Raw genomic sequence first — 13,477 nt, forward strand, 5'->3', positions numbered from 1 at the left:
GAAATACATTCAATACATATCAGTCCCTGTTAGGAGACTTTGAATCCCTATTAAGAGATTCTAACCCTGTTAGGAGTTGTGGATGATAGATGGATCCACTATCCAAATAACTTTAGAGGTAGGACTATCAAACTTACTATCAAAGTGGCCTCTATATTATTCCTTTTAGAATAATAAAAATACAAATGATATTAGCAACTCAAATCCTTATTCTATCCTCTTGCTATACCAATACCGCACCAAATACCTTTCAAATCTCCAACTTTGCATCACAATGATCCCTTTTATTGCTTACTCGCATTTACCAACTTCACATATTACTTTCACAATATACAATTACATCTTTCATTACAAGGAAAATAACTTTCCTTTATACCATGTCCTCAAAATAATTCTTTGAGTTGTCCTTGAGGCTTTCCCAATTATTTACAATAGGACCTCATTAAGATAATACAATTCATTACATCTTTTCATAATTACAAAACACTGTTAGCTCATAGACTCCACAAATTTTCACATGTGTGACCTCAAATGTCACACACTCACTGACATCATCACCAAGTTATCTTTTGTCACTATCTAACTTCTCTCATCATGATTCTATCTCTGTTAGGAGGTAGAATGTGAACATTAGAGGCCACTTCTCAGGTACTCTATCTACACACTATCTTTTGTAAATCATAAATATATTTCAGATGTCTTCAAATTCCTACACACACACTTGTCTATGTCATAAGAACACACTATAGAACATATCCTCAACTGCACTTCATGTCATCATCAATAAATAGTTTTTACAACCTTGTTCTTTGTCTTCTACTCTCATAATCTTTATAGAAACAATATACGTTGACATCAATGACAAACAATTTCATGAATGCAATATGTCAATCTCTCAAATGCTTCAACAATGCTTAGGATATTCCCCCAAAGGAATACCATTAGTATTCATGCTAATAATCCCCCCCTGGCATTGATGGCAACATAGATAAAAACAATCTAATTTCCAAGAATACCAAATCCAACTTCATTGATGCAATTGCTCTCATCTTTTCAAATCCTCTTCATCAATCAAATCTAAAACTCTTAGGAACAAATCTTCATTAGTGCTTCCTCATTCTTACATGGATGGACATCAATTGTTCACAGTTCTCCCCTATTGATATAACTCAATGTACTTCTTCCTTCAATATATCTCTTCATCTCCCTCATTCTTACATATTTCCTACATAATATCAGAAGATGTTTTTTTATGTGACCATCTCCCCCATTGACAAAAATGTCAAATGTATCATTATGTCAATTTGTAACTTAATGTCCTCAACCATCTCAAGTGTCCAAAGGCACCATTTCATATCAGCTACCAAGAGTTCTTCATGACTCTTCTCAACCACAGATACTCCCCCATACAGGAAGCATCAACATTTACGCTAACAATTACTAATATAAGTAGATAACATAATTATGAATTTCATCTTCCCTTCCAAGAAGCAAACTATTTCTGGTTACTATTGGGTAAGAAAGGTATAGCCAATGATGCAATTTATGGGCTAAAGGAATGGTATTAGTCTATGGGTTTTTATGGTTTTTGATGAGATATTTTATGTTTAAGTTGAAAGACTTTTTACTATATTTCTCTATATAAACCTATAACCACCTTGATTTTATATAAGTTTCATGATACTATATGATTTCTTAGATATATTAATATGGTTAAAACTTATATAAAAAAATGGGATTATATATGTGTGATTTATAGATGTGCATAACTTTTTCCTTTCTTACTTTTAATTGGTAGGTTCCTGCAACTATGTAGTGTGAGAAAGGATAGATATATGCATTAAATGTCTATCATAAATTAATGGAGTAAAATTATGCTTCAAATTATTGCATGTCTACTAATCTATTGTAGGAAAAATTCAAAGGAAGGAGTGCATACGAAGACATTAATAGTATAGTTATGTGGTTACCTGATATTTATGAACTGTTGAAGATGAGGTCAACCTAACTACAAAATGTTGTGCAAATCTAGAAGCCATTATGTCATGTATTTTTTGAAGACTCATTCCATTGAGTTGTGTACCATGATGAAATAATTTATTATGTTGCTAAGTTTGTTAGAAATAAATAACATTAAGAGGAGGGGGTGTGAATTAGTATATTACAAACTTTTTCCATAACTGAATATTGTTAATTACTTACAACATGCACATGAAAGTAAACCAAAAAAATTAAATAATAAATATAACCATGCACGAGAACTCATAACACCATTATCTATTAACTAGGGAAACCCTAGCCAAGGGAAAACCTCGATGGGGATGATACCCACTAGATGATTCACTAAACAATAGGATCCTATTAAGGATATTGACCTTGTTAGGAGTCTATGAAGTACATATAGTGTCTCAAGTCCTTGTTAGAAGCCTAAACCCTATTAGGAGTTTCTACAACCCTGTTAGGAGTTGGTAGAACAATTACAATGTATGAAAGAAGAACTCACTGCCCTAACATGCAATTATACAATTCAATTCCTTCATAAGATAGGTATACATACAATACTTTCTTTGCTGCTGTAACTCACAATTGCTCTGATCTTACATCAGTTTTTGCATCACATAAGGCTCACAAATAGTTCTCACAATAGTTTGCTTGTCACATCTAATCACACAACTTCCCCATTATCTGCACAAGATAGGATCTTTACTTATACCTTACACAATCACAAAACTCTGCATTATCAGCCTTCATATCTTCACGCACATAATATAAAATAACTTATGGAATAATATCCACACAGTTGGCTCAACATAACTTAGTAATTATTTTATAACCAAAATAAAATAATTCCTAAAGTTGTAAACTATGTTTACTACTATGCTCTATTCTGTACTATTAAATACCCACACTATTAATCTTAGTATAACTTGCATCATACTATCCATACACACATGCACACTGGCACACATCATCATGACAGTCTCACAAATATTTCCTCAACTATGCATAAGCTAAATCTCTGTGCATCATCTATACTCTTAAGACTTGTACTCTATGATGCTGCAAACTGTCTAATACTTAGACAATTTCTATCTCTAAATGCATAAATGAAATGTTGAATGTATGTTGCCATAAATGACAACCATCAAGACATCTAACTAACCATATTGCCAAAAATCTCCCCCTCTGGCATTGATGGAAACATTTGGGAAAATTGGCTGAGTCCCACAATGATGTCATACATAACAAAAACAAATAAAAGTAACTACACAAAAATTGCCTTCAAAAAATAACAATTTTATTCACGTTTTGATGGATCATTACATTCTTATCATTCCTTTACATTGATACATAAATAAGCTCCCCCTTACATATATCTTTACATCTATACAAATTATTTTTTACATAATACTTCCCTTTGACATCAATGGCAAAGGTGCAAAAAATAATATCACAAAACTTGTTGCTTGCTATTGATCAACTCGTCATTCTGGATATGCAATCTGCAAAATCAATCTTTAGTTTATCGAAGTCTTTCTTCTAGTTTCCTCTGACTATATTTGATATACTGATGAGTGTGAAAAGTTCATAAGATGCCACTTCAACTGTGCTTATGTTAGTATAGGCAAATTTGTCATAGGAAGTGTTTATTGAAAGACATTCCTCCAATTGCCTCTGCAAAATTACAATTTTAGGTGCTAGATATTCTCTGAGAATAGAGAATCTTCTTATTACCTTCTCCTTGTCACATTCAATGCTTATGAAAAAATTGTGGGCCTTCTCAATGGCATTCTCAGAATCTTTAATTCTAATCATAAGTTGCTGCAATCTTGTAGTGAGTGTTTGAAGCTCAATCATATGGCCTTTGATCTTCGCATCAAAATCTAATAGATAAGTGTAAGACATTGCACATTGTCCATACAACTTCTTACCTTCAGTATTACATTTTTTCAATTCCTTGATGTTTCCGTTAAGTTCCTTTAAATCATTACACATATTGGTGCACCCTCTGTTGAATAGGATTGCTTCATGATTTGCCTACACTTGTGTTGTTGCTACTTTAGCCAAATTTGTGAATTCCCCATCAAAGGTCTTCACCAACTCTTTTGCCTTGACCCACAATTGTAGATTTGATACAGTTGTGGAAACTATCTTCTGCATTCACTCCAAGACTTTAGCAAAAGTCTTCTCCAAAGACTTAACAGTTTTATTCTTCTCAAATAACTTGCTCAAGGTGCCCATTAATTCTTTCTAATCTTCATATTTAGATGGAATAGATGTTGTTGCTAATGTTCTAGCTACTGACACTACTGAAAGTACAATAGCTTTTATCTTCTATTCCTTTGCTCTCTTCTTTTCCTCAGCCTCTTTCTTCACATCTTCTTTCTTCTTCTTCTTTTCTTCTTCTTTCTTCCTCTTTTCTTCTTCTTATTTTCTCTTTTTTACCTCTTCTTCTTTCTTCTTCTTTACCTCTTCTTTTCTTTTCTTTACTTCTACATCCTATTCCCTCTTTTCTTGTTCTTCCTTCTTCTTTTTCTCTTCTTCCTCATCATTAGAACTAGAATAATCACTGATATTGCTGATATTGCCAACACTATTTGCTCCATACCCTGCAAATGGGTTCTCCTTAGTGTCCAAAATTGTGTGCATACTATCAACTTGCATGGATTCAATACCCATAACAATATGAGGTGGTGATAGAGCTTGTTGTGTTTCCTCTACTTCTTTCTCTTCCCTAGAAGCTATATGGACTTCCACATACACTAAACTAACATCTTTAGCTTGCACACTCTCCTTAGGAACTGAGGACATGTACTTTACTATTGCCTCTTCTATTTCTTGCCTAACCTCTTCATAATTGCCTCCCATCAGAAGAATTGCTTTTCTTTTGTTCCTCGGCAAGGGCTCAATACCCTTCAAAATTTTGTCAGATTCTTCTTTTGATCCAACATCACATAACTTGTTTATGGATGTGATCCTCATGTTCAAAGCTTCTTCTAATACTCTTCTCTTCTTATTAATCAACCTATTGTATATGTCTTTAGGAATTTTATTCTAAATGCTATCAAATCTCTAATTCCTCATAATCATGTTTCTTATTATGGCATTCTCTAATTTCCTCCTATCCATACTGCTATACATGCTATACAATTTATTTAACTATACAAATTTTTTATCATTTATAATCTACATGTTCAAAATCTCTACCTTTGGTTTCCATCCCTTTTTTCCTGTTTCTATCTTAGTTTCTTGCACATCTTGTTCAACAGGTCTATCTTCAGTATCATCTTCTGAGCTATCAAAACTATTCACTTGCATGGGTTTTCTTCTCTTTCCTGGTCTGTTGGTGGTATGTTTGATCCTTTCCTTTGTAGGTTCTTGTCTAACCTTTACCAATCTTCCTAACTTCCTCTACACAATAGGTGCTTCTACCTCTAGCTGCCTTCTTGATTGTTCATAGCTAGCACTTACTAGTTGTGTTAGTTTGTGGTGACTAACTAGGAAAGTACTGTACATACTTCATAAATCCTTTGGGGCTCAGGGCATTGCCTAGAATTTTTTTTGGGTACTATTCATAGATTCGCCACTAAAGTAATGGCTAATATTTGCCAATTTATGGCCAACATGTAGTAATCCTAAAGTGGTTTAATACTTGTATAAAAGGTCTTAGGGTTAGGGTTGTTTAATAATGGTGATTTGAAATTGGTTCTTGCAGTGGTATTGAGTTGTAAATGATTACAAATTGTAATAAGGTTGTAATCAATGGATTGTAATAATATTAGACTTGTTGTTTGGTGGATGTAGCCCAAGGATTGGGTGAACCAAGTTAAATCTTGGTGCCTTGTTCTTTTATGTGTAGTCTATTATTTTCTGTTATTGGTTACATTTCCAGGTAATTGTTATTTTCTGTCCATGGTTTAATCCTAACAAGTGGTATCAGAGCCTAGTTATTTTTTTTAGTTATCCTCTATAGGAAAGTCTCAAGGTTGAGTGGGAGTCTCATGATTGAGTGGGAACAATGGCAGATGAGGGTAAGCTGAGGTTTGATAGATTAAATGGGTAGAAATTATAGTTATGGAAGATGCAAATGGAAGACTATCTTTATCAAAAGGATTTATGGAAGCCGTTGGAAGGAAAAGCCAAGAATCAGGGATCTATGTCAAATGATGAATGGAATCTTTTGGCCAGAAAGGCACTTGGAAGTATTCAATTATGCTTGGCACCATCAGTGGTATTTAATATTATAAAAGTGAAGATGAAAAAAGAATTGATGCAAACCCTAGTGAAACTATATGAAAAGCCCTCCACTTCAAACAAGGTATTTCTCATGAAGTGTTTATTTAATATGAAAATGGCAGAAGGTGGATCTGTTGTAGATTATTTAAATGAGTTTAATACTATTACTAGTCAGTTATCTTTTGTGGGTATCAATTTTGATGAATAAATTAGGGCTCTCTTGATTTTGTGTTCTTTTCTTGAAAGTTGGAATGGCTTGGTAATGGCTATGAGTAATTCTGTTCCTAGATCTAGTACCCTTAAATGTGAAGATGTGATTGGTGTTGTTTTGACTGAGGAAACTCATAGGAAAACCTCAGATGGATCTACATTAGGAAGTACTTTGAATACACAAAGTAGGGGTAGAATGAATGAGAGAGGAAGTTGTTAGGAATAAGGTGTCTCAACCCTGCATAATTCCTATTCTTATTATTTGTTTTGTAAATTGTATTTCTTGCAAATAATGTTGATGTGTCGACATCTTGAATTATGTGTAAGGAGATCATGACTAAAATGGTTATGACGGATTCCTATGACACGTAAGAGCTATGTTAGGAAGATTCAATGACAGGTGAAGACATGTGGCAACTAAGATATTTGAGTACTGTACACTCTACCCCAATAGTGGGGTTCCCCGAAATTTTTTTTTGGGGTTCCTATTTTCTCAGAGAATGGTAAAACCGTAATACGGTTTACCTTTTGGGAGTAGCCCTAAAGTGAAGCACATGTTATAAGCATTTTTAGGGTTGCGAAGAGATGCGATGCGAAAAAGGTGTATTGTTGGTACTGCGAGTAGCTACTGGAGTCTTCTGTTTTTGATGTTGAACTTGCATTGCAAGTGTATTGTAACCTTTTGTTGAAGATAATACATTGTGCAGGTTCTGGAGGGATGGGGTTGTTTTATAGAAAGGTTTTTCCCCACCAAAAAATCCTTGTGTTATCCGTTCCTTTCACTGTCTATTTTCTGTATGCATGGTTGGCCGCAATATTGTTGTTTACATGATATTGAATTTGTAAGTGTAGAAGATTTTAATAGGATTTGCATCATACTTTCCTTATGAGATTAGTGTAGGAAGCTATTTTCGCACCTGAGTTTCCTTACAGAAGTAACTCTGGAAATCATGGGAAAACAAGAGAAAAGTCAAAGGGGAAGAGGTCTCAATTGAGAGGACCCAATGACTACTGGTACTATGGGAAACTAGGGCACAAAAAGAAAGATTTTTGGAATCGAAAGAAAAATGAAGGAGATAAACCAAATGGAGACGAGGAGACAAATGTGGTAAGTAACAAATCTGAAGAGGATGCTTTGCTTCTGTCTTTAGAAAGTGTTGATGAGTCATGGGTTTTAGATTATGGTGCTTCATTCAATGCTACACCTCATAGAGGTTATTTAATTGATTATTTCCAAGGGGATTTTGGACTTTTTTATTTGGGGGATAATGAACCTTGTTAGATTATTGAAAAGGGAAAAATTAAGATTAAGTTGCAAAATGGGAATCATTGGCTACTACATGAGGTAAGACATTTTCCAAGGCTAAGTAAGAATTTAATTTCAGCAGGGCAACTCAATGATGAGGGTTGTGTAGTTACTTTTAATGATAAAAATTGGAAGGTTTCCAAAGGTTCCCTTGTAGTAGCAAAAGTAGTGAAAGTAGGCACCTTATATCTTTGTACAGGTCATATTGTTCCTTCTACTTTAATTATTTCAGAGAAAAAAGAATGTTCAGGAAAAATTGCTCCAGTTGAGTAGGGAGAACAAATAGCTGCTACAAATTCTGATAAAAGTTATGGCACAATAGACTTAGGCATATGAGTGAGAAAGGTATGAAAGTACTTCATTCAAAGAAAGTTTTACCAGGTTTGAAATGTGTTAATATGGATTTTTGTGAAAGTTGTGTATATGGAAAACCAAAGAGAGTGAGTTTTGTAAAGACTGGGAAGGAAAACAAAAAAGAAAAATTAGGGCTTGTGCATACCAATGTATGGGGACCAGCTTAGGTATCTTCCCTTGGTGGCTCTCATTATTATGTTACATTTATTGATGATGCAACTAGAAAAGTATGGGTTTATTTTCTTAGACATAAATTTGATGTATTTCAAACTTTTAAGAAATGGAAATGCTTGGTTGAAAATGAGATTCATAAGAAATTAAAATGTCTTAGATCTGATAGTGGTGGTGAGTATTGTAGTCATGAATTTGAAGATTATTGCTCCACTAATGGTATTCATAGACAAAAAATTGTTCCAAGGACACCATAGGAAAATGGAGTGGCTAAACATACGAATAGGATTATAATGGAGTGTGCAAGGAGCATGAGGTTGCATGCTGGGTTGCCCTTGCACATGTGGGTGGAGGCTATCAATACTGTTGTTTAGCTTTGATTAGTCTTCTAGATTGAACATGAATAAAACAATAGTAGAGTCCAAGGTGGTTTGATCCAGTGGGAGCCTCATGGAGTAGTGACATTACTACATGATCAGTCTCTAAGTGGAAGATTGTTGTTTAGTGTGGAGCCTGATCAGTCCCCAAGTGGGAGATTGTTAGTTTGTGGTGACTGATCAGGAAAGTATTGTACATACTTCATAAATTCTTTGGGGCTTGGGGCATCGCCCAAATTTTTTTTGTGGTACTATTCATAGATTCACCATTCATAGATTTACCACTAAAGTAATGGTTAATATTCACCAATTTATGGTTGACATGTAGTAACCCTAAAGTGGTTTAATACTTGTATAAAAGGGCTTAGGATTAGGGTTGTTTTATAGTGGTGATTCAAAATTGGTTCTTGCGGTGGTATTGAGCTGTAAGGAATTATAGATTGTAATCAGGCTGTAATCACTGAATTTTAATAATATCAAACTTGCTATTTGGTGGACGTAGCCCCAGGATTGGGTGAACCACGTTAAATCTTGGTGCCTTTTGTTCTTTTCTATGTGATCTATTATTTTCTATTATTGGTTATATTTGCATGTAATTGTTATTTTTTTCCATGGTTTAATCCTAACAAGCTGCATTTGCATGACTGTTGCATATGGTTCAATAGGAGCTTGCACACATGGACATGCCACCATTACTTCTTCTGATGGTCCTACCACTACAATAGGTGTTGTTGCTAACAATTTAGACTACCCACTAGCCTTCATTTCTAGCACAATTCCCTTTAGCTCGTTGAATTCATGCCTTGACATGCCAAATTCCTTGAGGATGGAATCTATCTCTTTTTATACTTTCTTCTTACTCTCTTTGCTACTGAGCTCAAATTCTACTATCATTAACCTTTCATCATATGTTCCCCATCAGGACCTTGTGTGTCCTACTTAGATTCAAGTATAATCTGCACATACCCTTCTATTTATTCTATGCTAATCTCATAGCCAATAGGCTCAATGAACATTACTCTAGGTATCATTGCTTCCATGCAAGTGTTATCAGTCTACACCATGAAGCACAAATCATCCTTATATTTTTCCACCATAAAGGGAGGTCTTCTATACCTCAGTTTCATCTTAGACTAAATTTTCTTCATCATTCTATCAATATCAATGTCTTTAACATTCTCAAGTTTGGATCTATAGCACTGAGTTATCATCTTCATTGTGCACTTGCTACCTTTCTTGTAATATAGAAGAACAAGTGAGTTAATAGGGACTCAAATCTAAACACTGCACTCTTTGTTTTCTTTATCTTTGCAATATTATCCAATAGTTGCAATCTAATAATGTCGCACAAATTAAATTTCCTCCTTTCAACAACCATCACATATGCTGCATGAAGTAATCTAACTAGTACAAAGTTAACCCTTGATCCATGGTTTAACTTGTATCCTAAGATCGTAGTCAAAAATTTGACTCCTTTATCATAAATAGGATCAACCTTCATATTCCTTCTGTCAAACTTGGATTTCAGGTTTGTCTCCACCATTTTCTTGACATTTCTTTCATTGGCATTATTACAGCTCTCATTGCTTAATCTTGTGACCTTGTGAACTAGGTCATTGTCAATGACAATCTGCGCATCACCCAACCAGAACATATCATCATGTATTCTGCTCAAGATAGTTTGGTTTCACTCATTATTATCGAATTATGTGTAGAACATATACTTCACCAAATATAGATCTTCAATGTGTACATACTTAGACTTCAGGGCTAAGTCATTGTTGCACATCTTTCCTAAATATTTTTTAATATCCTCATCTCTTATGTATACAACTCCTTATATCCTCTACATGTAACACATTTTTTGGAACTTGCAAAAATGTGCCTACAAACAAATGGGTGTTTCTTTAACTCATACTTTAGTCTGTCACTAACATCATGAACTCTTTGACTAGACATTACTTAATAACTATAAATACTTCAATAAATTGGATTGAATACTCCATGAAATACCTTAAATTCATGATTTGAGGGCTTTTGCAACTTTTGGCTTCACAAACTTTACTACGCACTTCAATTGCTATCAAATCACTCTTCAATTCACTCAAGACACTTCACATGAACAAATGGTTAATCAAATCTTACTCACAATCCTTAAATCATTTCAAAATGGATTGTGCAATAAATGCATATCTACCACAAACTCAAAATATTGTCTCTTTTTTGTAGCGACCTTGTTCTTACAATTCCCACTTACTATGATCATATCAATACTTGTGCATTGAGCCATAGATTTCTCTCTATGTCTTCTACCTTTTGTTAACTAAGCAATCTCTAACTCACTCTTTAACATCAGTTTTGACCATTGATGCTCTACTACTTTTGTAATAGCTTAATTTAGACAAGTTGAGCCACAAACAATCTGTGACTTCAACTTTCCATGAGGTGCATCAAAGAATTGCTCTTCCAATATTGTGTGTGAACTCTTTGGATTACAAACTTTCAAAAATTCTTCTTTGAATTCCTCAACATGTTCTGAAATGTCCCTTTACTGATTTTTTATGATATTTCCAGCCTCAAATCTGAACTTTAAAATCAAACAACCAATATAACAAAGATCTGTCAATTTTCCAATAAAACCCAAATCGGGTATGTCCAAATTAGCGCCAAAAACTTCACAACTTCACAAATTATTAATAAATCTGAAAATGGACATTTTTACAGAGATTTCAGCAGCATAACAGCCCACAAAATGACATTTCCAGATTTGTATAGCCCTTACACAACAGATCACAAATGTAGGGCAAAACTATGCTCAATCGGGCTCCCGAAATTAACACAAAAAATGCCCGAAAACACCACAAAACACTCATAAATTATCTCAGAAGTTTAATCACGACCCAATACATATATTCAGCTCTATTTTAACATCATAAAGTCTGAAATACAACAGCAAACCAAACTGATATGAAACACTCAACTGAAAACCCAAATTCAAACCAAAAACAACCCCGAAAACACCCAAATCGGCACTATTCAGCACAAGGGCAAACTCTGTATGAGCATGCACATGGATTGGCTTCAAACTCCCGTCCTTAGCCTTCCTGGAAACCTGCAAACTCCCGTTCTTGGGTCTCCTTCTCCACAGGTTTGGCAGCCTCTGAAGAACAACAAGAAAATTATCAAGAATCAAGATGTAGAATGAGCCCAAAATGCCTCCAAACCCCTTTTAAAGAGGGCATAACCCTAACTCACGTCCAAGAGGGGTTAATAAAATATAATTTAATAATAATTTTTATTTATTAGTCCATTGGTTTCCAAAGATTAACCCTTTTTTTTCGAAATTTCACCTTTTTGGAGCCTGCCTGCCTTAACAAAGTTTATTTTTTTTTTAATTATTTGAATAGGGGACATGACAAGTCCTCCCCTCCCAAATATTGCTTGTCCTCAAGCAATGAAGGTTGGAATTCTCAAGAATATGTTCTCCTTCCCAAGTTGCATCCTCTAGTGGTAATCCTTTCCATTTGACCAAATGCTCTGTGATGCTCCTATTTCTCAACCTTTTCTCTCTTGTATCCAAAATCTCTTCTGGTATCAAAACTAATTTCCCTTCATCATCAAGAGGTGGTAATTCTGTAGATACTATGGTTTTCTGGCCTAGAACCTTCTTTAAGCAAGATACATGAAAAATATTATGTATTTTGCTGTTTGGTGGGAGCTCTAATTCATAAGCTACCTCTCCTACCTTCTTGATGACTTTATAAGGCCCATAGAACCTTGGCTTGAGTTTCTCTGCCCCACTTCTCTTCAAGGTGCTTTGCTTATATGGCTGCAACCTCACAAATACCAAATCTCCCACCTCAAAAGATCTTTCAATCCTTTTTCTGTCAGCATATATCTTTTGTTGGTTTTGTGCATGTTGTAGATTATCCTTGAGGGACCTTATTATGTCTTGGCTTTGCTTGATGAAATCACTTGCTGCGGGTACTCTGCTATCGGAAAGTATTAGATCAACAAAGGAAAGGGCATCGTAACCATAAAGAGCACGAAAAGGAGGCATACCAATAGACATGTGATGAGATGTATTGTAACAATACTCCCCTAGGTGTAACCATTTCACCCAAGCATGTTGTTGATTTGAAACATAGTTCCTCAAATATCCTTCTATCCATTTATTAACTATCTCTGTTTGTCCATCTGTTTGAGGGTGATAGCTAGTACTGGGAGTGAGTTCAGTTCCTGCCAAATGAAAGAGCTCCTTCCAAAAAGAGCTGAGGAATCTACTGTCCCGGTCACTAACAATGTTTCTAGGCAAACCATGTAATCTAAAAATTTCCTTGAAGAACAATTCGGCCACTTGTGATGCCTTGAAATCAGATGTGATAGGAAAGAAATGTGCATACTTAGTTAGTCTATCTACCACCACATATATGCAATCCTTACCTTGAACCTTGGGCAACCCAGTGATGAAATCCATGGAAATACTTTCCCATTTTTGTTCAGGAATAGGAAGTGGCTGCAACAACCCTGCAGGAAAATTTTGCTCACTCTTGCTTTGTTGGCATACCATACATTCCTTAATGTGTTTAAGGACATCCTCCTTCATACCCTTCCATGAAAACCGCTCTCAAATTTGCCTGTATGTCTTGAAGTATCCCTGGTGACCAGCCAAAGGTGTGTCATGAAAGGCCCTCAATATCCTCTCCTTAGTTTTTGACCCTGGCACTAAGAAGATCCTGTTCTTGTAATAAATCAATTCATCAACAACCTTGTACCTGTTATCATCCACTAACTTATCCAAAATCTTGGTGGCAAATGAATC

This window comes from Cupressus sempervirens, chromosome 1 (assembly GCF_028749045.1).
Source record: "Cupressus sempervirens isolate cs-2001-9-10 chromosome 1, ASM2874904v1, whole genome shotgun sequence".
Taxonomy (NCBI): Eukaryota; Viridiplantae; Streptophyta; class Pinopsida; order Cupressales; family Cupressaceae; genus Cupressus; species Cupressus sempervirens.